We start from the raw sequence: 22,049 nt of genomic DNA, 5'->3' as shown, positions 1-22,049 counted from the left end.
AGAAATAGCATTTACTGAAAAAACCCTACTAACATAATGTTAACACTATGTGTACTCAGTTGTATAAGTATTGTAAGTTAATCACAGATGTAACATATGAAGAGGCACATCCATATATGTTTCATGTAGGTGGGTATGAGACCAAAAATAATAAGAGACCAAAAGAGGGAATATCCATTCGTAATAATGTATTATACAGTATAGTAAGTGTTTATAATATGTGAGCTGTATACTATTGGGACTTTCTTACAGTGAAGCAGGTAGCAGTACTGTTTGGTGTTAACTCCCAACTGTTTCCATATAGTGCCTTTTTGTTTATTTTTTTCCGCACTATCATTTGCTTTGCTACTGCTGATGTGTGCATTGCAGGACTACACATTTCTCAGCTTTTTGTCTCCTCTATTAATACATAATAGCATATTTGTGAGCTTGGATATGAAATGAGAGCACAAAATCTGTATGATTCTGATACTGAAAGGCTGAAGCAAAAAAAAAAATACAGCAAGAAACACATTCACTTTGATGTGCTCTCCCTACAGAACTGGATATGTAAAATATGTTTTGAGAGTTAAGATTCTGGCAAGTGATGTCTGAACATCATTTTCAGCAATGTTTTACTTTACTTACAGAGAAGAAAGGTCAGATTTATTTTCTGTGACCTTTGAAACTCTCAAGTGCTATAGCTAGTTTGTGTTATTACAATATGACCTGCCAGTTAAAAAAAAATACTTCTCAAGCCATCTACCCACAAAGGCAGCATTCACATCTCTTGTTTATTCTTTAAGCATGGGATTTAGAAGAAGGGGAAACATTCAACCAAGCAAGCATCCAAAATCTGTGTTATTCATCTTGATTTGTCAGTTAAGCATTCTATAATACGAGTGTCAGAGCCTGAGTTATTCATTAGTTCTTATCCAGTTGAAAAATGTACAGATGTCATAACATGCCACAATGTGCTGAGTACAATACAGACTGAATGCAACAAGGGTCATTTTTCAAAGCCTGCTGTTTCTTAATTTGTACTTTGAAAGAAAAAAAGACCAATCTCAGCTCCATTTTTCTGTACTACTGTAATAAAGTACTGTTGACATGTTTGACTGTTTCTTGCTGTCCTGACATCCTAGAAGAGTCAGTCTTTACTCTGGATTTCTGATGCTTTATTTACCACATACACAACCTACTTCAGAAAATGCTGTCAGAACCAATATGTTACATCTAACTTACTATCTTCAAAGAAAACATTTGTGGGATAAAAAAAAATTCAACAAGATTTGTATTTTACAGCAGCCAGAATAAATGTTTCTGTCATCAAATATATAGAATTGAAGTTGATCATCAGATATTGCACATCAGTTATTTTTATATACATTTAACCCCCCCCCCAACAACCGCAGCAGGACATCACCATGAGTCATTCCTGAGACTGTATCTGCAATGCTGCTCATTCAGTTTTGATGATTGTATGGTGAAAAAGAAATATATTTAACAAGCTGCCAGTGCAATAGTAAAAAGGATGGAAGAGCAGTTATAAGGAAGGCTTGACTCTGCTCTCTCTAGAGGATAGAAAGAAAGGAGGCATTTGGTGTACCCTACAGTTATTTGATTTGCCCTTAGCTGTGTTCTTTTTGTTCAACAACAGTTGACCAAACTCATACTTTCTTTTATATATTGAAGCATGGCTACTTAGGCACAGCTGGGCCCTTTAATGGGACACTTTTGGTCAACTCACTTTTTGTGTAATACTAGAGCATAGTTTCTTAGTGACTCCCCATACTTTGGAATAGACTGCCCCTACATGTCAAGCAGAGCGCATTCTTAGCCCTCTTCAAAAGGAACCTTGATGATTGGATGGAAGATAGGAAATTCACCCCGGGGATCATGTCAGTTGCCCTGCTAGACAGGGGTCCAGGGAAGTAAATATTGTGGGAAGAAATATCCATGGAATTGTTATGGCTAGGCTTGTATAGGCCCTAGGGCCGATAGCCTAGTACTAACCTATGAACCTATAACAGAAGGAATTCTGTGTGAGATTGCTGTAATTTGTAATGGGACACATGGTCATACTCATCTTTTGATGATTGTAGTTTCTGACAACGAATGGGTTCTTGTCCATGCAAGACTGCTTTGCTCTTCAAAGGGGAATATCTGCTTTCCTCACAGTTATGCAACTGCAGTTTGGGAAATGTTAGGTATATAGGGTCTTGACTGCTGAGAAAACAGTTATGTTTGTGTTAGCAGGTAGATTTTGTGGCAGATGAGTATTTGACTATTTGTGATTGTTGAACTTCACATCTTGTTATTGTACATTGAATGTTCATAAAGGAAGCAATTCATGAACTGTGTTTAGAAAATCATTAAGGAAAATGGTGATGGGATTTAAAAAAAGAAGCAATAGTGGGCCAAGTTTTAATTTGTATATTAAATGGCATTATTTTATTGAGAGAGTAGTGAGCATAATGAATAAGATCCTGGACAGGCTTGCACAAAGTAAACAAGTGAATACTTTAAAAGGGCATGTTACCACTGGATACGGTGGGGGAGTAGAGAATGGGAGGACCAGCTGCAGGGGGTTGACTGTAGCCCTCATTCACACTAGACAGCCCATCTGCCTTATTCTGCTGATTGGGATTTTTACCATTCCCAGCAAACATTTACCAGTACCACATTGTTCTGTCAGGAGTCTAACTGCATTCTGTCCACTTTCTGTGTTGTCAACCTATTTTGTCCTTGTCATTGCTATACTTTGCTGCATATTGCCATTTAAGCCATAATCTTTTATCCAGCTTTTCCTTCCTTAAGACTTATCTACTCTCATTGTACACTGATTCCACTCTTTCATCTTTGCCTCATATAATATCCCTTCCTTTGCCTTTATGTTTTTCTGTCACCTTGTTCTTTCTAAGTTCAGCTTCCATTTTGGTTCACATATCCCTCACCTGATTTTATTAACCTAATTTTTGCTCACTGTGACTAGGGCACCATATCCTGCTATCACTGCCATTCCTTATGTTCCATGACGTTCTTCCCTGTCATAGCTGCTTCATAATACTGCTGCACTTGCTGCAGTCCCATGATGTTTTGCGCAGAACTTAAAAACCCATTTCCTCCTTAACCAGTCTTTAAGTGGCCCCTAGTTGTGTATTTCCTTAACAGAAATGTTCAAATGGCTAGTATCTCAATAAAGGTAAGTGAGATGACATTTGGAATGTCTTATCTCCCTACCTCCTCTTTCTCTCTCTCTTTCTCTCTCTCTATCTCTCTCGCCTTGTCTCATCACTGAACTACTATATTAGTAAATAGAATCATACTAATAAGTATTACTATTTTACTTACAAACCCAACTGTTAAGTAACTATAAAACTGATAATTTTCCTTTGTATGTCCTAACCACACTGCTTTCTTCTTTTACTACAGTATTCCAAACAATCTAAACATCTTTAATTAATACAGTCAACATCTTAACCAAACCCTCTGAATATTCCATAAATTATATATTTATTAGCTGTCTCAGTTTTAGTAAAACTGATGTACAAAATTAATTTGTAATATTCTACTCTATTGATGTGTGTTCCAGGGGCAGCCGTGGTGGTGCAGCAGTTAGCGTTGCTGCCTCTCAGCAAGAGGTTTTCTGGTTCAATCCTTGGCTGGGGTGCCTTCTGTGTGGAGTCTGCATGTCCTCCCTGTGGTCATGTGGGTTTCCTCTGGGTGGTCCAGTTTCCTCCCACATCCCAGAGACATGCTGTAGGTGGATTGGACACTCTAAATTGGCCCTAGGCGTGAGTGCATCTGTGTGTGCCTTCTGTGGAAGGTTGGGTGCTGGGCTGGCAACTTGACACTGTAAAACTCCACTGCCAATCATGAGTGGACACATGATCCACTGTGGTGACCCCTAACCAGAAAAAGCCAAAAGAAGATTGATGTGTGCTCCAGGCCATGGCTGTAAGGGGTACACTTGATGAGCCCAGCCACATGGGTAATAAATACAAAATAAAATAGCATTTGAATCTTTATCTTTCTAGTACCTAACCTACTTGCTTCTTCCATGCCGCTAATTCATCTATTGATACTTTAATCTGCCAGTATGAGTCTCAACTGACAACAAATTGAATTAACATCTTGCTGTTTCTGTTCCTGTGAATCTGTTATTCACTGATACTTCAGCAAAAGCTGGTTCTTCCTGAAGTACCTCATTTATTCTTGGCCTCATTCAAGCAACTGACTTTTACCTCAACTAGTATAACCCAGAATCTTTTCCACATGTGTAATCAGTGGAAACTTTATGTGCTAACAACATTTAACAGGGAAACAAAAAATAAAATTCATGTAGAATTTCGAACCGAGGTAGTAAGTGAGACTTTGAAAGGACATTTGAAAATGTTATGTCAGGAAGTACTGGACACTGCAAATGTATATGACTGGTGGCTGGGATTGTAATATTGTGTTAAAAATAGAAAGAGAAAAAATTATATATATGCCAAGCATGATACATGTGTAGGGGAAGAGGGATGTCATAAAATACTGGGGACAACCTGGAACATTTTTTTTTTTTTTTGTGGAAAAGAAGGACATTTGATAAGTAAATCCAAACAAGAGTTTCAACAAGGCACAAAAACACTGATAAACTGCAAAAAGTGCCAAGGGATATGAAGAACACCAGCCAAGTGACAGTAAAGGATATTTATTCAACCAAAGCAGACATTCCACAAAGCACATTAACACTTCACAAATACAACACATTTTGTTCATAAACTCCATCAGATGCGGTCTTGTTCTTTAAGGAAATCAAGTCAAAGTTTGACTGATGCATGCAGCCTCCGCACCCGTTAAAACTATCAAACCTTGTCCAAACTCCGAGTACTTCCAGCGTAGATTGTTACTAAAATTCTCTTTTAGCTTATTAATCTAGCACTTTACCAGACTTCTTGTAGCAATAATTGTAGCACACAAAAGTGCTACCAGCACTAAACGTTTTACAAGGAAACAGCTCCAGTACTTATTATTAATGCCCACCCCTCCAGGCATGTCTAAAGGTCAGTTTAACCTGGTGAACGTGGGTATCCTGAGGCAATGTAGTGACTGTCTCATGTACACTGCCAACCCTCTCCTCTTACCTCCCAACAGTCAGACTTGTGAGAGATGCACTTATATATCCAAAATGGAAGCCACATGCTCTGCAGCCAAGACCAGAATAGCTGGCCAAGAGGAGAAGGTCAACACTTGTACCACACTGCATGAAACACATAGCCCTCCAGAACACACACCAGCACTGTCTTCACATAAAAACACAAACCGCACACCCACCTTCGCGGAGGCTCTCAATAAAAATCTACCCAAACAGCAGAGACCTCCAAGGCAGAAGTGCAATTGACCACCACAACACAACACTAATCACGAGACACATAACTCTCCTAAACAGTGTGCCACTCAACCAAAGCCACTAACACAAAACAGCATGCCCAACATACTAGTCATAGGTGACTCAGTAGTGAGGCACACTGGTGTCCCACTCAGCTGCCTGTCAGGTGTCAGGATTCACCACATAACACATGCACTCAGGTCCCTCAACAACAGGTACAAATATGACTCTGTCATTGTACATGTGGGTGTGAATGACCTGAGACGTACCTCCCTGCACTACATGAAAAGAGACATGAAGCAGCTCTCAGATTATGTAGCCCAGGCGGATATGACCCTAGCCCTGAGCAGCCTCCTACCATCATGCAAAATGATACCACAGTATAAGCAGATAATGATTTATTTCAATAATTGGCTAAGTTTCTGGTGTCATTCTCTAAGCATCCAGTATATGTCTACCTGGGATAACATGATTGACAAACCTCAATGCTTTGCCAGAGATGGCCTGCATATGTCACCCCTGGGCTTCCATATACTGGCCAAGGCTCTTGCCACCCCTATAGTGCCTGTTTTAGGTGGTGTTTCAAAGACCAAATTACCACCATAACAGCTAAAAACAACTGCAATCTGAGGGTCATGTTGCTCAGTGTTAGAAGTCTAAATCTCAAAATGCACTCGCTTGAAGCACTCCTTAAAATGGAGAACATTGACATTTGCGCTGTAACGTAGACCTGGTTCAAGGCAGCAGAAAGCACCCCTGCACTTTCAGGCTATAACTCATTCCACATCTTTCAGCCCAGGAACTTGAACTGAAGCTCCAAAGGCAGTGATGTTTCCATATTCATAAAAGATGTGCACACCTCCAGACTGGTAGCCCAACATAATGCTTCAGAGCTACTTCAGGTGCAGCTAACATTGGGTATGACAGCAATTCAGGTCATAGCCTGCTATAAGTCTCCATCCATGTTGCAAGACTCACACTCCACATTCCTAAGCACCATGGAAAATATTAGGGTCCAACCTAACACTTTCATACTGCGCGACTTCAACTACCCCTCCATTAACTGGGAAAACTACTCATGTACCAATACACTTGCCCAACATTTCCTGGAATTCATTAATTCCAATGCCCTGGACCAGCTCATTCTTACCCCCACTAAAGGTAGCAACATCCTTGACCTGGTCATTACTAACATGGGCAACCGTTGCTCTACACCAATAGTCAACTCCTCCCTGGTTAGATCCGACCACAAACTAATCATCTTGGAAATCCACACACCCCCCCCCTGCAAAGGTAACTACCATGAAAAGCATATCTGAAGCTAACTTTGGGCTCCTAAAAACAGATGTGGCTAACTTCATGACACCCATGCAATTGCAGAATAGTTGCATGACCACCAAGTCATACACCAATGCACTGTACGAACACGTATACAAAAGCATGGATCTGACCATACCCAATAGAACCAAGACGCTCTCCTCCTAAAAAAAGGAAGCCAATCTGGTGGTCTCCTCCCATAAACAAACTCTACAACAGAAGGATGAAACTGATGTGCAATAAGGTGACTTCCCAAGACTGGAAAAACTTCTTTATCAGCCTGAACAAAAAGTTGAGATCCCTCATCAAATCCTCTAAAGCTAGCTATGAAAACAGAATTGCAGCAGAGTGTAAAAAGAACCACAAGGCCACCTATAGTTATGTAAAGAATCTCCATAGCAATAGCCAGATTTGCTCTGAGCTACTGCACAATGGCAGCTCCTATACTGAGTCAACAGATATTGCCAATATAATGGCCGACAGATTCAGTGCCAACTTTACCCCTCTCTCCCCATCAAAGGACCAATCACAATACAAGTAGACTGCCAGGCACCCAGTATTACTGCTGCACAGATTAAAACAACACTGTCCAAGGCTAAGAATACAGCTTCTATGGGACCTGAAAATATCCCTGGCTGTGTTCTCCATAAACTGTACCTCACCTGTTTGCCCTGTTGAGTCACAGCCTCACCTCAGGTTTTGTCCCTACCAAATGCTGCCTTGCTACAGTCATCCCTCTACACAAAGGAAGAATGACTACAGACCCTGGGAACTATCGCCCCATTAACCTGGTGAGTCTGATATGCAAAGCTATGAAACACATCATGATGAACCTAATAAACAAGGATATAGGGAATCTCCAAACTCTGGATCTCACACTGTTTGTTTTTGTGAAGGGTAGATCATGCCTGCTGAACCTCGTCAACTTTTTTGAGTCAGTCACCAGAGCTGTGGATGAAGGCAAGGTGGTTCACACAGCCTACCTTAATCTGGCCAAGGCCTTTGATACCATTCCCCACTCAGGAATCATAGAAAAACCTCACTAAGTTAGGCATCAATCCTTATATCACTAAGTGGGTTGCAAACTGGCTCACAGATAAGATCCACAGTGTGAAAGTAGCTGACTCCAAGTCAGACTGCCAACTAATCACGAGTGGAGTCCCACAGGATTTGGTCCTGTGTCCTCTTCTGTTTGGTATCTACTTCTCTGAAGTCTAGGACAATATGAAGGGACTCTGGCTGACAAAGTTCACAGACAATTGCAAGTTGAGAGTATTTATTAACTCCTCAAGTGATGTTGACATCCTACAGAAAGGCCTCACTGAGACCAATGACTGTTGTCAGAACCATGGCCTTAAGCTCAATGCCAAAAAATGTGTCATCATCCTCTTTGGGAAAAACCCGGTTCTCATGAATTACCACATCGATGATAGTCCACTGAACAGAGAAGGCATTATAAGAGATCTTGGAACACAGGTTGACAGCAACCTCTCTTTTGACCACCACATTGCCATTGTGGTCAGAAAGTCCTTCTATGTGGTATATCTTACTAAGGATTTTGCATCCAGGAAGAAAGCAGTCATTGTTTCCGTCTACTCTTCCCTCATTAGGCCAATCATCAAGTACAATGCCCCATTTGGCATGTATCTCACTAGACACCTGCAGCAACTGGAAAGGCCACAAAAGTACCTCACAAAGAGGATCCTAGGCCTTAAAACTTCTCCTATATTGACAGACTCAAAAAACTCCAACTATTCTCTGACTCAGATCACCTACTTAGAGGCGATCTCTGCTTGACTTACAAAGCCATGTCTGATCCAGCTCTGTTAGAAATGCTATAGCTAAAGAAATCCCAATCTCTCCACACCACACGCTCCAGAGACCTCAACCTCATTACCACAATCAACAGAACAAGCTGGAGGGACAGGTTCCTAACCCATAGACTGCCCATGCTATGGAATAGACTTCTCATACATGTCAAACAAAGCATCTCACTGGCCCTTTTCAAGAGAAATCTTGATGAGTGAATGGGAAATAGAAAATTCACCCCGGGGATCACTCCAGTGGCTCTACTCGACAGAGGCACTGGGAACTAAGGTCGGGTGGCATGATGCCAGGGTAATCCTATGGGCTATGCTTGTAAAGGCTCCAGGGCTGTTAGCCTAGTACACACCTATGAACCTATAAATGCAACAAAATTGGACAGTTATGGATGATTGCAAAAATGATAACAAGAGTAAAGAAAATGAAAAAAGAAAGAGAAAGAAGAAAATGAACAAAGAAAAGAAAGTTTAGAAGTAGTAGAAGCAGAAGAAAAAATAGATGTTAAAAAATAATAAAGATGACATAGATGAAGGTTCTGAAATAAGTGGTAAAGAAGGCATAAACTGAGAGGTAGTAAAAAAGAATTATATTGGTAAAAGGGTGAAAGACAGAAAAAGAAAATATAAAGGGATAAGTCCAAAAGAAAAAAGAAAGAAAATGGATAAATAAGAATATTCTCAGCTAATGACTGGGGTTGGTATAATGGTTAAGTTGTTTAACTCATAGACACAAGGTATAATGTTTGATTCTCACCTTTGAGAGGGAAATTAGCTAGGCTTAGAATGGCCTATGATGAAAGCCAGTCATGTAATTAGCTACAATCTTATGAAACCATGAATCTAAGGAAAAGAAAAAAACAAAAATTTTAGAGTGCTTTCTATAAATGTGAAAAGTATTAAGAATATTATAAGAGCAGGGATTCTGGAGTAGTGTAATACATGTGATGTAGATCAAAACCAGGGAAATAAAAGAGAATAGTGCTTTAAACACAACCAATAAACATCCAAAATAAAGCACATAGGAACCAGCAAAACGAAGCCACCAACACAGCATAGAAAGGAGCAAAAAAAGTTTGTTTTATTTAACACTGCAAAAACACCACATTTTTGTCCTAGTATATCCAGGACTTCATCAGAAATAAAAATTACATTGTGTTCTCTCCTTATATACCTCCTTCCTAATTACCTGGTGATGGTAATTAGTCTCAATTAAATGAAATGACAAAAATTCAATAATATAATAAAACACTCATACTAAAATTTCTATAACATTGGTTCAATAAATACAATGCAAATCCATACTGGTCAATACATCCCTCAACATTAATATAAAAATATATATAAGGTCATATAATAAATATAATGAATAATTCAGAACAGTTCCATGCACATCCACAATGAACGAATACCTATGCATAAAGTAAAAACAGAATGTCGCCCCACACAATGTATTTTTTATTTCTGATGAAGTCCTGGATATACTAGGAGAGAGATGTGGTGTTTTTGCAGCGTTAAATAAAATAGACTTTTTTTCTCCTTTCTACGCTGTGTTGGTGGCTTTGCTTTGCTGGTTCCTAGGTGCTTTATTTTGGATGTTTACATGTGATGTAGGTGTAATTGTATTAGATGACAAATTTAACAAATAAAGAAAGATTAGAAACAGAGAAACTATAGGGAGAAAAGATAATCTGGAATATGGGAAATGAGAAATGTTTTGGAATAGCCATATTCTGTAAAAATACAGTAAATATATTAGATATAATTTTAGCAAAAATGAGAAGATTAACCACTGCAGATTTGAATGAAAAGAACAAATATACTTAATAACCATTCCCTCAGATTCAGCAAGCCCTGCACGGTGTGCAGGACTAGTGCAGGAGCTCCAGCAGGCAATATGTCTGCTGTGCGATCCAGGAATAAGCTGTAGGGATGTGCATGAGCGCTCCTGAATTAGTCCTGCATGGACTTAGCTCCTGTACGCAAATTACCCCATTTGCAGGTGATATCCAAGCAAATGAGGTGAATTTGCGATCCAGGAAGCTGGCCATGCAGGACTAATGTAATCTGCAGAAATGTACTCGGTTAGTAACCAAGTACATTTCTGCAAACTACAAAACGGAGACATGACAGCTACAAATAAAGGGTGGATATTATGCAGAAAGCATGCCAATGGCCAAATATATGGCCATTGGCATGGAAAACAGTTGAAAAAATAAAAAAAAATAACTTTTATTTCTTTAGCCGATCTCAGCTGTTTAAGCGTAGGGCAGCGGTGCTCAAACAAGATCAGGCAAAAAAAAATATATAAGCATGCTAACCAAAATCACTATTTTGCCATTATACTCAATGACAGGCAAAAGTCAACATGGTCAGTGAATAGTGGTTGCTAAGGGGGGATGCTCAGTGTAGGACCTGTAGCTATGCATCAGCAGACAATCCTATGCAAATGAGGGGAATGATACTGAATCCCAGATTTCCCCTGCATGCGAGTAAGCACCCAACATTGTAAGAGAAGGAATAGCTTGGTGCAAGCCTAGGAGTTAGCTGACATCATAGGGGGGTTTGTCAGGCATACTGTAAGCGGATTGGAGCCCTGTGGCTCGGGTTTGCCCTTAGCTAAGCAGAGCTAAGCAAGGGGGTGTGTCTGAGGCTGCCTAGCACTCTTTACATTGCCTAAGCGGGTGTGCATGCCGCGCACCGGGTTTTAAAGGGGAAAAAAAGTAAACAAGGAAATAGCAGCTCTGTGCACATTTTAGCACTGTGTTTGTATGGCGCACCCCTGGGCTTAAACAGGAAGCAATGGGAAGGGAAAACAGCAGTAGGAAGGTAATCTAGGAGAACTAGCATAGCTGGCAGGTGAAATGTATCAGAATCAGCCAATTACACAGGCAGCAGACCAGCCCAGCCCAGAACACTACTATAAACTATGCAAACACCTTTCCCTCTGTTTTTTCCCACATACTCTACACCACCGGTGTATACAAGTGGGGGAATTTTAACAAACTAAAACAACAAAATGATAGGGGCTACAATAGCTGTCATACATCAACATGTGGAAGAGGCTGAGGGTGGTGAGAATGAGAATGCTGTTGACCAACCCACAGTGAGGAGACAGAGAAGAGTGTACAGACCCAGGGTAACCTAACAGGGGCTACATGAGCTGGAGATAGTGGAGTGCTATAGGGTGGACAGGGACCTTGAACACCAAATGGTTGAGCTGTGCCGGCCATGCCTCACACACAGAACTAACAGAGGGGAACCCATCCCAGTGGATACCAAGGTACGTGTAGGCCTAAAAATACTAGCTACAGGTACCTTCTGAAGGCCAGCTGGGGATATCATGAAGATCTCACAGGCATCAGCATCCAGGGTACTCCACCAGTTCCTGGATGCCATGTCAGCACATGCCAATGAGCACGTATATTTCCCCAACACCCATGAGGCATTGGCCAAGAATATGCATCTCTTCCACCAAATAGCAGAATACCCTGAGGAAGTGGGTGCTATAGACTGCACACACATATGCATCAAAGCACCACCTGGTGAGCGAGATATGGTCTACATAAACCGCAAGGGCTTTCCCTCCATCAACTGCTAGGTCATGTGTGATTCCCTGGGCATAATAACGAATGTATGTGCTGGCTGCCCTGGAAGCTATCACAATTCCCACATCTGGTATCTGATGCAGTTGTACCAGAGATTTGCCAGTGGGGACATCCCTTATGGTCACATAGTGGGGGGATGCTGGTTATGCACTGGAGCCATGGCTGATGACACCTATCAGAAATGCACACGCACCCGAACAAGAACTCCATAATGAGGCACATGTACAGACCAGAGTTGTAATAGAGCATGTGTTTGGGATGCTCAAGTCACAGTTCTGGTGCCTGGACACATCCGGTGGAGCTTTGCAGTACTCCCCAGCAACATGTACTTAAATTGTCATTGTATGTGCCATGCTACACAATATGATCCTGGAGAAACAGCTGCAGCAGGAACAGCATGGGGCAGGGCCACATAGCCCCCCCACCATTGCCAAGGCCTGCACTGGCACAGAGTGACTTGGAGGAGGAACAACCTGAGCCTGCCCCAGTAGGCAGAAGGAGATGTGCCCAGTATGCCCTGGCCTTGGCAAAGAGGCAACGCATAGCACATACACTGACACAGGAGGGACCCAGGGAATAACACCACTGTCTGACTCGCACATACAGTAAAAAGGATGCCAAACATGACACTACCTGTGCTCAACCATGTATAGAGAGCGTACTTTGTGCATCCAACATAGGCAGCCCTCCAGCACCATCCTCTATGCTGGCACACCCACAAGGTAAGTCACGCTCCTTACCAATTGCCGAATGGTGTAGTATGTCTTGTTACTTGTATTTATGGTATGGATGTGAACATGCAAGGAAATTTGGTGGCTGAATGGGATGCCAGCAGATAGTAGACACCTATAGTGGCACCATTAGATCTGTAACAAAAACTGGTGTCACCATAGTAGCCAGCACTACACATGGCAACAAAACCCACTGCAGGAAATATGCTGGGCCACATGTGTGTTCATATGACACACGCATGCCAGTCAGGGAGGTTCACATACCCAATAACAGTCTCATCCATCAGGACAGGTGTAGACAAACACAAACAAAGGCCGTGCTAAGGCCTCTGAATGATGGCTAAGGGTAACCTCACCCCCAGGCCTACACATTCAGACTACAGCAGGTCAGGCAGTGGAATGTTAGTTCTGAAGGGTAGAAAGTCAGAAACTGATATGTATGTCAATCAAACCTAAGAGCTGTAGTACACTGATATGCCTCTAGTCAGCATGATAGGTTAGAATACAGAATGAAATGGAGTATCTGACATACCAGTACAGTCATAGCAAATGTGTACGAGTGTCAGGTGTCCCCCCCTAAATCCTATGTAGAAATGTAGAAACAGTCAGGTGTTCCCCACCCCCAATCTTATGTAGAAATGTAGTAACAGTCTGGTGTGCCCCCCCAATCTGATGTAAATATGTTGTAACAGTCAGGTGGGCCCCTGCAATCCTATGTAGAAATGTAGTAACAGTCGTGTGCCTAATCCTATGTAGAAATGTAGAAACAGTCAGGTGTGCCCCCTCCCCCAATCCTGTGTAGAAATGTAGAAATAGTCAGGTGTGCCCCTCCCAATCCTGTGTAAAAATGTAGAAACAGTCAGGTGTGCCCCCCAATCCTAAGTAGAAATATAGTAACAGTCAGGTGTGCCCCACCTATCCTATGTAGAAATGTAGAAACAGTTCGATGTGCCCTCCAATCCAAAGTAGAAATGTAGTAACAGGTGTGCCCCCCAATCCTATGTAGAAATGTAGTAACAGTCAGGTGTGCCCCCTCCAATCTGAGGTAGACATGTAGTAACATGTATGTGTAGCTATAATACCAGTAGAGCACAGATGACCTAAAGTGGCCAAGGTAGCAGGATAGATTGTAGCATTTGTACAATATGCAGGTATGCGTGTGTTAGGTTGGTGTGTGTTTCATATTGTGTGAGAGTGGTCAGTATGTATGCATGTTGAGGTTTGACCTGGTGGCCATTTCCCACTACTGCCGATGACAAGGCCAAGTCCTCACACCTGCAGTGCCAAAGACAATTCTCCCCAGTATAACTCATGCTAGCAGTAAGCCATTGTAAATGTATGGTGGTAATATATGTCACCATCTGAAAGATGGACATGACATGACTGTTGTGCTAGATATATAAGCAGTACACAGGGAAAAGTACCCCAGCCATACAGTATATAATGTGTAACTGTGAAATGGACACACCCTTGGAATTGTACTTACAGGTATGACTCACATTATCTGGGCTTGTAGTAGGGAATTCTGATGTCGTCTGACCGAACACTTGCAGATCACAACGGTGATAGGACTGATGTATTGGGAAATGGCTGATGTCCCTGCACAAGCCAGCCTAACTGGAATGCCCCATCCATATCTGTGAGTCAAATGCAAGTGGTGTCCATAGCACACATGCACCCAGCTCACCCAAACACCACCCACAGGTACCTCTCCGGTCATATCCCTGCTGTTGGGAATGGGTACAATATGACCTCCACCTGTGTATGGCAATAGCAAAAGAATGCAGCATGCGGTGCAGGTGTCCCATGCAGGTGTGTCCCTAGCTGTAACCAGCACCCTGTGGGCACCCACACCACCTGATCAATACTGATAGAAAATATTGGCATGAACACCTAGCACACCTACCCTGTCACTCTAGGGGAATATACTGTATGGCAGTCCGGGACTGTAGGACTGACAAAATGCAATGGCCTGCAACAACTGCCCTGCATCACCACCAAATTGCCTACAGGCCTCTGCCAAAGGCCTGTATCTCACCCGTACTGCCAATGAATGTTATGTCATGGACACCCAAATAACAACATAACACACTCCGCCTAAACCATATGCAAGGCCATGTGGACAAACCACAGTAACATGTCCACCATGTCCCACTGCATGAATTGTGAACCAACACCAAAACATAGCTGTGATGAGGTGATAACTATAGGGAATCAGAGAATGTATGCATAATGTATGGAAGAGGATATAATAATAGTGAGGGGGTGGGAGCATTGGCAGCATGGAATGTGCAAAGTCCAATGCACAGCTGTGTGCACATACTATCCCTGGATTCAAACACAAAATGGGTGGCTACAAACCTGCCCATACACCACAGTAGGGGTAATATCCTGACTTGTGACCCCTGCCTCTGGGTAACCTGTGTGAATATGTACAGCTGTTAGGTATTACCACAGCAAGATAAGGCCATACTGTCATGTCAATGGATTTACAAGTATGGGATCCTCTGCCATCACTGTACCAAGGTGCTGAACTGGATACACAGACCCAGCAGCAAGTGTCTGCAGCACCCCCTCGAGAATAGCATAGCTTGACATGACTATGTAGGTGTTTGACCACAATACTGGACACAGCTGCATTCATCCTGTGTTCCCCAGGACATCACTGCAAGCAACGATGTCCACCTGACAGTACTTGAGGACATAAAACATCACAGTGTATAACACTACACGTCTGAATATCTCTGCTAACACCAGTACCATGTAGCAGAAGCAGCACAGACACAATCACCTACAGTACACACTATCCCTTGCACAGTTTGACTCCAAATTGCCAACTGATCTACAGATATTCTGCAGAAACAGTTTGCTAGCTGTAGGTGTAGAACACAAAGGTCTGCACTGGAGTACAAACTACTTGGAATGGTTACAAACATGCAGTACTGAAGGCTATACTGGGCATGCTCACACACACAGAGAAATGAAGGCAATGTCAGACAACATACTGAAAGGTAAACAAAACAGTACTAAACTGAGAAACCACAAAGCGAGCTGACACCACAGGAACAAGAATAAAATTTAATGTTGAACGCTTTCGTCACAAATTACAGTTGACTTCTTCAGAAAAACAGAGTATCACCCCTCAGCTCCTTAAATACTCATTACAAAGACATCATTAAGAGATGTGTGTTGAACACCATTTACATTTAAAGATACAGACTCCATTTTTCTTACATACAAAACTAAAAGTCATGTTGCATTGCTTATGATATTTAATAATGTTAAAAACTTCAAGCCTAAGATGTTAACATAAGTTGTATAAAATGATAAAATATTCTAATAATAATGTTATAATAATGTAATAATAAAAGTTAACAAATTACATGAAAAAGTTTGCTTTTAGTTTCAAAAATTTAGTCAATGACACCATGTCATTCAGTCCTGGATTACTGTTGGCATTAACCCTCAATTGCCATAACAGTTCTTTATATTCAAGTAAATATTCTATAGGGCCTCCTCTCTCATCCACCGTAAGTTGTTCAAGAACTGTGAATTTGAAATTGTGACCTGGGTAGGTATTGACATGTTTAGCCAGTGAATTTTTGAAATTCACTTTCCTAATGTCATATAAATGCTGGTAAATATGTGTTCGAAAGGCATTCTTGGTTTTGCCTATGTAAAAACAGCAACACGTCTGAAAAATACCAACATATATGACATTCTTACTACTACAATTGTACTTATGTAGTAGTTTCACCCATCCATAACCTTTAAGGAATATGCTGTCAACTTCCAAGATGTATTTGCAGTGGGTATACTGCCTACATTTGGACATTCTCCCTTGCTCTCCTAAGGTATTACCACCTTTTTTCCTCTCTAAGATGTTTTTAACACAGATGTTCTTTCTATACGCAACCACTGGGGCATCCCCAATTCTCTCTCTCAGATCTGGGTTCCCTGACAAAATAAACCAATTTGTGTGTAAGTTAATATAAGGCCATGGTGGAAACTACCAGAAGATGAGTTACTGTTCTCCAATGGAGCACACAGTCTGGAGATGTCAATCCCTAACAATGGATAGAAGTGGCCCTCAAGTCTCTTCTTCGTCACTTCATCAAGTAAGGATGTCACACAATGCTCTGAATAACCTCTTTGTACCAACATCCTCAATAAAACATCTGTTTCTTCATAGAAATCTTCAATCTTACTAATCATGCAGGCAAATCTCACTCCCTGACCTTTAACAAGGGAGTGTTTTTGATGGACTGGGTGCCCGCTCTCATACTGAAGGAGGGAGTTCAAGTAGGTTGATTTATGATAAATAGTAGTATACCCGTCACCTAGACTTGTATAGCCTTCTGGCACAGTCAACCACTACACACCCGTGAAGCAATGCACCCATGCATGTCAGTACTGGCAGTGTGTGTGTGTGTGTGTGTGTGTGTGTGTGTGTGTGTGTGTGTGTGTGTGTGTGTGTGTGTGTGTAGTGTATGATGCTTTCAACCACATTCACACTCAATATAGCTCCCATTGGCATACTGAAGCATGCTGTCTGATGTCAGACACCTTCACATATATTTTTCCCATATAACCTCTGGATAACCCCTGTGGTGCATGTGATACCTGTGCATTACTGTATTGTGGCAAACTAACTAGTTAGGAAGTGTACTCCTGACCCTGCCAAGTGTGTCAATGTGGGTGAGTCCCTGAGAGAGAGAGTGGCTGTGTTGGCACTGACACCTGTTCATGTAGACAGGCATGTGTACTACACCAGCCATATCGCTACCATATCACTGTTGCAAATGTCACTCACCATCACATATATGTCCGGACAGCTCCTCAACATGTAAGCTATGTGGTGCAGGCAATAACTGCATAGACATGCAATAGCAATACATAATCAGTCAGGGGTTTGAAACCTGTACTAGTAGGTGTGTGACACAAACATGCTTAGGTTTTACTCTCTCCCAGCCCATCCCTGACTTACTTTGTCTCTGTCTGTGTCTCTCACTCCCTCTTTGGTGGATGTGGAGAACTACACCTGCTTTACTTAGACAGAAGCTAGTGTTTTTTGTAATTGATGTTCATGATCAGCTGATGGCCTCTGCACAAATTGCAGCCCTCCTCTAGCTGATTGCATGTGGAACAGCTGTGGTAACATTCCCATTGCCAATTGCATGGAAACACACTCCAATATCTAGGAACATCATGTTGGTGTTGGGCTTTTTCATTCACTGTGAGCAGGACCTAGATCTGGTGTTTGGCAAACAGCATCATAGATGGATTTGGGATTTACCTCCAACAACATACACTGTAGAAACAGGACAACACACAGGAGGGGGGTGTGCCTTACATGACTACAGAATGTAAGTGTTGCTATTCTGCATTTGGAGTAATGTCAGTTTAACAGGGTGTGTGTGGATATGACTGGTCTACATGTTTTAATACCTATCATGACAGTGCTATGTTTTTGAGGAAACCCCCATCTATAGGGTCATCTGTAGACTGGGCGGTGTGTGGAGCCTTTTGTTTCTTGTGTTACTCACATAACACCTATCTGAGAACTGCAGAAGCATAGTGTGAGGATTGCAGTCAGTACATGGTGAAAGCCATGAAAGTTACTGACTTCATATCCCTCATAGGACATATGTCACAACAAACCCTGGTACGACAGTAAATGTATGAGGTTATCACAGCAACATGCCAATATTGGGGCAGTGTTCGTAGCTCCAGTCACAAGTCTGTCAACCTTTGTACATATGTCCTGCAGTAAGAGTTGCAAATGTCCTCTTCACCATTATTTATTGATATCATACCTGATAGCAAGCCAGTCAGATATCAGACTGCTAGACATGTTATGTATAGTAAGGGTTGTTTCTAAGGACATAGCTTGGCCATTCTGTGGTTGTCTGTACAGTACTGGGGTCTGTGTACCTAGTATGATTGTTGACAGTATGTGTATTGCACATCTGTACCTTGGGCTGTGCACAGACTGTGGTAGATGCCATTGTTGTCAGTCCTGTTCTATCTGTTGTTACATGCTGCTTCAGTGTATGGTTCCCTATTGGCTAACATGTCTGTAGGGCTAGGTACACACATGTCCCATACCACAGACAGCCATTGGACCACACAGTGCCATGACCCAGTGTACGTAACGTCAGGGTGTGAGTGGCACATATGAGTATGGTGTTTATCAGACAGTCCATATAATGTCATAATAAGCGTGAGTACAATATGTGACTGTGGTTGTGTTTACATTGTTTGTGGGTATGCATTTTCACACAGGTGTCTGTTACTCTGTGCTGTGACATGCATGTAGAGCCTGCTATAATCACAGGTACATGTGTAATTCCCATACAAAATGTAGTCCAGTGCTGTGGCTGTCTGCCTCTAGTTTGCACAGTGCTTTGTGACATGCCTAGCAGCCTGGCGCAATTACCCAGTGTGCTGATATGTCCAGTTATTTGCAAGACATACTGCTGCCAGGCCAACATAACTGTTGTGTATTTCTGACAAAGCAGTGAGATTCTGTACAGATGTATGTCACTAACTACTGGGTAGTATGTGGCCTTGTGACCCCTGCACCACCAGGTATTATGTGTCAGGATAGACTGGTGTGTGTGCATGCATAAACTGTCTGGGCATTATGTAGTCCAGTATTTACGTGATATACCCATGTACATGGCTATTAACATCCACATTGGGAGGCGTTGTCCACATGTCTCGCATGAAGGGGATATGTGTACACCTCTGGATTTACCACAGAGTGCCAGACTGTCCACATGTATTGGTCTTATTTCTGCTGTAGTCCACAGGATCATTACTGTGTTAGCAGTGGTACTGTACTATGATGTCCTTAGGATGTCTGTCAGTAGCTAATGGCGCACATGTTAAAAGCAGATGTTACCTCCCACACACGTCAGTTAAGACAACCCCTATTACAGTAGCAACAGTCTACACATATACCTGCAATACATACATGACATCCCCTTGCACTAACAGGTTGGGACTATTGGGGCTGAGGTAGGACTCCACTCCATGTTCTGGACATATGGTGAACATATATGTAAATATATTTATCCATATATCTATATAGATATATATACATATACGTATTGATATACATAGATGGATATATACATGTACACAGCAATATATGTCTACACATATACAGGTATAGATACATATGCACATATACTTATGTATATCTACAGATCTATATTGACAGTAATAGGTATATCTGAATAGATATGTATGCACATATAGTTATAGATATCTACATATATATCTCCATAAATAGGTATATCTGTACACATAGGATGCACATATATATACATATATATATATATATATATATATATATATATATATATATATATATATATATATATATATTAAGAGATCTACACATGACCATATATATGATGCACTATACAGATGTGTAGATAGACATATGTATGAATGTACATGTGTATGTACATGTAGACATATATCAACATATGTATATGTATATATCCATATTCCTGTCATGTGTAAACATCACGGTTGTGTATACCTTCCCAGATGTATCTCACTGTATGTATCTGATATGTGTACATTATGATATAACAACATATGTGATGCAACAATAATATCAATAACAAGTGCTACACAATTGTGGAAGTAAATGCAATTGTTCAATACTAATCAATATGTGTATCAACAGATATATTGGAAAAACAACAGCTGTCTTCATAGCGGTCATGGCGTAGTGGTTAACTGTTGTGACTATAGTGTACAGGGTCCTGAGTTCAAGGGCAGTTTATTTTGTTGCTGGGCAGAACAAGGGCTGTTGGATACAGAGTGGTTAAGGCAATTTTAAGCAGCTTTAAGCATGTTTGTGTGGGTTTACACAAAGCTAAGCAGTGCTAAGCTATGGGTAAACATATGGGCACTTACACTGTGTAGGCTTTGCTTACCAGTGCGCAAATCAGCTTAGCTGTTATATTGGAGCAATGTTGATACCTGCTAAGCATGGCTTAGCCCTGGTAACCAGTTCTCACCACCAAGACTGATAACATAGCAGGGTAATGACATCTGTAATAAGTGTATGTAATACCATGTACAATACATGCACCTATGTGCTGTCATTACAGTAGCAAGGGGTGTGAGTGTCATGTCTGGAACACACAAGGATATAAGGCCTGTATAGCACTGTTATCCATGTGAATGTGTTACATACAGGGGTAGTAACCCAGGGTATGTGCTGTCACACTGGCATGTAGTGTATCATGGTGGTACTACTGTTGACAGTGCTTTCCCAGGCAAGAGTAAAGTGCTAATTGTAGTACAGACAGCAAGCACACCTGCAGGCATAGCTGGACTCTGAGGCCTCCCTGTTGTGTCCCTGGTGTGTGAGCTGTGTCACAATATATATCCCCTACTGGATAAGGATCCGACATGTGGAATGTAACTGTAGACCACTGTCTGTACAACACATTAGAGAGGGCTTCCAACATGTGTATGTGTTCATTACTGAGGATAGCAGTGTCTGTGTGTTAATACACCTGTACTTGTGAATTCCATGAGGGCCTTCACAACCACTGCAACACCCATTGCCATAGTCAGTTGTGGCTGCTGCTGTACGGGATGTTACATGCACCCTGTTATGCTCCTCTCCCTACCAACTACACGAGCCTTGCAGTACCAGCACAACAGTGTTGTAAAAATGGGTCACTAGGCATGGGATACCCATTGAGTTCTGACAAGTGTGTTTATGTGTGCATGTCTGTATATCTGTAGGGTGCAGCATTCTGAGTCCAAATACTCCTATTACAATACCCTTTGCCACACAGTAATACAGATAGTGTTGTTGCTGCCCATAGGTGAGGCATGACAATGCAACACCCTACTATGCCTGTGGCATGTGCATTAGATGCCTATCCCTATAGCATCACTGTTGGGATATACAATGGGTTGTATCGCAGTTGTGGGCAATGTGTGATGGTAGATATGTCAGAGTGTCATCATGGGTTTCAGGGTGTACAATATCCACTGGGGGATGTGGATGCTGTGTACACTGTCATTACACCAAGGTACACCCAGTATATGTCCCGTGTACCACTTTATGGTGACCACTGTCACCATCAACCATACAGGTAACTGATACCACAATCCAGCCCAGTTATGTATGTGATGTGTGCAGCCTACCTGTAACACATCGGACACATGGTCAAGT

Source organism: Protopterus annectens, chromosome 12.part0 (genome assembly GCF_019279795.1).
Source record: "Protopterus annectens isolate FY-2018-M chromosome 12.part0, PAN1.0, whole genome shotgun sequence".
In the NCBI taxonomy this organism is placed as follows: domain Eukaryota; kingdom Metazoa; phylum Chordata; order Ceratodontiformes; family Protopteridae; genus Protopterus; species Protopterus annectens.
Note: the sequence above shows the minus strand (reverse complement) of the source record.